The sequence below is a fragment of the Crinia signifera genome, chromosome 1 (genome assembly GCF_055691185.1).
Source record: "Crinia signifera chromosome 1, ASM5569118v1, whole genome shotgun sequence".
In the NCBI taxonomy this organism is placed as follows: domain Eukaryota; kingdom Metazoa; phylum Chordata; class Amphibia; order Anura; family Myobatrachidae; genus Crinia; species Crinia signifera.
In genome coordinates this window covers 407,912,833-407,916,982 of record NC_139217.1, presented here as the reverse complement: position 1 = coordinate 407,916,982, position 4,150 = coordinate 407,912,833, and the positions used below count along the sequence as shown (strand labels likewise).

General features: G+C 40.7%; 1 long non-coding RNA gene across 1 annotated transcript; it reads left to right on the top strand.

Annotated features, from left to right (window-relative positions):
• Window positions 1-388: 388 nt before the first annotated feature.
• Window positions 389-3,075, top strand: LOC146031497 (uncharacterized). Its single transcript, XR_014456969.1, has 2 exons — window positions 389-464; window positions 2,149-3,075. It is a non-coding gene; the product is annotated as an uncharacterized LOC146031497 (long non-coding RNA).
• Window positions 3,076-4,150: the final 1,075 nt, after the last annotated feature.

The window sequence follows — 4,150 nt, the reverse complement described above, 5'->3', positions numbered from 1 at the left end:
ATGTGAAGGGATGTGTACGCTAACACATTGCCCTTGCATACCGCCGCACAGGTGAAATATCATTCAATGGTGTTTTGCAATCAAATCATTTTTCACCCGTTCACTAATAGAAGTTAGTCTAGAGTCAGTCTCAGTATAAAGTGTATTTTCATATGTAATTTTCATGATAAATGCACTTGGTTCTGCTGTGTTCTAGGGGGATCCAGGTCTCTGCGTGAGCTGCTGTATGCCTTAGCCTTAGGGTGTGCTGTGGCTTCATCTGCTGGTATATGGGTTATTATTCTTGTTTTGTCCTCTGCAATGTGCACTCGGCATTATAGGCCCATGCTTAGGGACGCTATTCTCAATGACAATATAGCATTTGGAGAAGTTGGCTCTTGTGTATTTTCAGTTGATGCTGCTACATTGATTGCAGAATGAATCCTGGAAGAAGAGAGCCACAAGGGTTGAGCCAGATCATCGCGGTGAGTCCTCTTTTGATCCTGACTTGGGGAATGAAGTTAGTGAAGCTATGGCAACATGCACCAGTTGGAATTGTCCAGCTGATGAAGGTTATTTGGTGCAGAACAAGGGGTGAATAAAGGGAAGCGAAGGATAGTGCTGTGCCTTTAATGTTAGGTGCAAGGTGTCAGTTTCTGGGCTCTCGCATACAGGATGGATGTTGAAGCAGATTTTAGTCTATATATTTATATATATTATTATTTACACTACTCAGCTTTCCAGTATATGGGCCTTTTAAGCTAAGGGATGGGCTTTATTTCAATAAATGCCTTGAAGAATCTTTTTGCATTGGTGTTTGCTGAACTACAAAGGCGTGTCTGGCATAGGTCACTATTTACAGTAGATTACTTTTTGCTTGTTGGACCCACGGGTTTGAGGCATTGTGCTAATCTATTGTCATGGACTTAGAGGTCCTAGTTATTTGGGTTTCGATATAGACACTGTAGTAGGTTTATGTAGGCTCCCTCTAGATGAAGTCTTGCGTCTTCATGGCGAGATTGCGTTTGCTGCGGGTAAACTTAAACTTAAGCAGGCTCAATCACTTTCGGGCTTGTTTAGTGTTACGTTTAGGGTTACTCACATGGGCAGGATGTTTTTTTAGAAGCTGGAGAAAGCGACAGTGGGAGTTAGATGCCCTCATCTTTTCTTGGGCTTTTCCCTAAAAATTTGCGGAGACGTTTTGATTTGGGATTCATTTTTCTCCCGCCTCAATGATGTTTGGGGTCGGAGGGAGATCACTGCTAGATGGTGCAGGAGGAATGGGCGGAGAAAAATTTGACTAAGAAGGTGTTTTTATTAGTGGTGCATCCTATAATGGTCACACTGGAACTATGGGATGACGCTATACAGAACAGGGAGGTTGGCTTTTGGTGCAACAATTATAGGCTTTGGTTTTGCTTTAAATCGGCAGAAGTCAACCTCCATCTTGGTTCTGAGAATTTTTAGCGCAAATTGTGCTATGTGGCTTGGTGAACAATGTTATGTTGCAAGCTAATTGTATACCTGTAGATAACATTGTTCTTGATGCCCTTTCTCTTTGAGAAGGTTTTTGGAAGGTTGCGCCTACTGCCTTTAAGGATGAGTGTCCCCCTTATGTTTTAATTGTTATTTTATTTTCCATGGGGGACAGCTCCTTTGGAGAAAGTGGTGAGGTATGAGAACAGTTATTGTCTTGGGGCATCGTTAGTCCAGATGGGCCCTCATGACACTTTATTTTGAGCGGTCGCCTCAAGTTGTTCTGAGACGGGCAGGGGGCCCTCCTCATAAGGGTGGGGCGATGAACTTTACCCTTGCGAGTTGAGTCTAGGTCAAGGATAGAGACAGCAGGTCCATCCATTAGGGCAGATGGCCCTTTGGTGTTATTTATTTTTACTTTTATTTTTTAAAATGTTATGGTGTATTTTTATAACGAACCGTTCTACTCCCTGCCGCCATAGTTTATCAGAGGGACATTTTTTATCAGAGTTAGTTCAAATAGGCCTTCCTCCTTAAATAAGTAGTTGACCCCTTTCAGGCCAATTCAGTTGTCCGAGTCGTTATTTTAGTTAAGTTGGCATGATGAATATGTGGATGCATCTGGCTGTGTAAGGCTTAATAGTTATTTATTGTGCTCCAAACATCCAAGCTTACATGTGTTTCCATTTACAGGACCACTGCAGCAACTTGAAAAGCATTCAACACTGCTGGAACCTGCTTGAGAATGTGTACATCCACCTGCAGAGGAAGAGGAAGACACCATCATAAATCTTGGGTTTATGGATGACTGTGTTCCACCTGTGTCAGCAGAAAGCCAAGCATGGGAGCAGCCTGACCTTGAGGACAATCCTCCCCACCAAACGACCCTATAATTGACACAGCAGCTGCTGTGCAGATTTTAGGATCATACAAACAGGATTCATGCCGACCAAATCAACAGTTGAGCTCAATGTATCAGCAGGAGGCTTCATGGAAAACAAGAGGAACAGCCAGCGAGATAAATATTTTTATTATATAAGAAATTTCCAAACATTACTATAAATACTCCATATTCCTTTTATTTACAGTTAAAACAAATGATGGGAATACAACATTTTAGAGGGCCTTTAGCATTAAGTAAAGGTACTGTAATTGGACAGACATATTAGATGAAGAATATGATCTCTGATCTTATTGTGTGGCCATACATTTACTAAACTGATATTGCCAGTAGGAAAAAGGATTATCTGCTGCTAATTACCATGCCCAAGGTTAATATGTAGCAGCTGGGAAAGGCTGACATTTTTTACACACAATATGCTGCATTTACATAACACACAAGCTGCTTTGTAAAAGATTTTTGCCAACATTCATACAGCGAAAGAATAAAACGCTTTCAGATTTCATTTTCCTGACAGTGGGACATGTGAGCGGTCCCTGGAAACAGTTTGGTATGGTTGTCACTTTTAGTGCTCAGCATCTGTTATGGCAGAAGATCTAAAACCAAAATGTTGTTGCAGTCTTTTAGAAATCTCATATCCAGACACATGTTTAACAAAGATAAAAAAATCCTTTATGTAAGTACAATTATGGTCTTTAAAAACAACACTTTTATATTTATTTTATGTTTTCCATTTACTTATGTTCAAGAATATTTGTGTTCTTTATAGTATGTAAAAAAATAACATGGTGTCTTTATTTCTACCTAAACTATATAAACACTAGTAAGCGCGTGCGAAGCAAAAGCTTTGAAAGCTAGTCTGCTACCTTCTGTGTTTGTGCATGTGTGAGAAAGAGATGTAGTTTCACTCTCTGCCAGCAGATGGCAGTATTTCAGAGACTCACGAACACTAGACATATGTATATATATATATATATATATATATATATATATATATATATATATATATAGCGGTGCAGGAGGTTAGCACTCCAGTGAGCCCAAATCAGATGTACAGATTTGTAGGAGAACTGCATAAAAATCCGGTGCCTTCCAAATGGGGAACAGAGTCCTTGGTATATAATCCATGCGAGGGGGGCGGCGGCACTCAGAAAATGAGGAGACGAACAACGGGGTATGATACCAACGTTTCAAAACCGTAAAGGTTTTTTTATCAAGGTGCAGTTCTCACGGTGTCCGGACACACCAGTGACGATGTCATCAGAGACCGACCCGTTTAAACAATACATTTAAAACAATTAAAAACAATGATGGTGGCAGGGCAATGATCAATACCGACAATGTAATCAATACACTTAATCAAAATGAAAAAATGACAACATACTACCAACCATGTTGTGAAAGGCATACACATAAAGCGAGCTGGTAGACCTATTAAATTTAGAGAATAAACCTCAAACCCAGTTGTTCATTTAGCCCATGAGGTGCGAGAGTACCAAGTCTGTGGATCCCTCAGACTGCACATTTCAATAATTTAGCAGAAGGATCACCCCCCTCTCATTGAGTAGGGTACATGGTCAATGATCATGTAGCGTAAGGTGGCCAGCCCATGTCCAGCCTCCAAAAAGTGCCGGGCCACGGGCTGATCACTGGATCCAGAAGTAATGGTATTTTTAATAGCATGTCTGTGCATGGCCATCCTTTCCTGTAGGGTGTGATCCTTCTTCCCTACATAATGTAGCCCACAAGGCCAAGTAATCAGATAAATAATGTATTGAGTAGTACATGTTACAT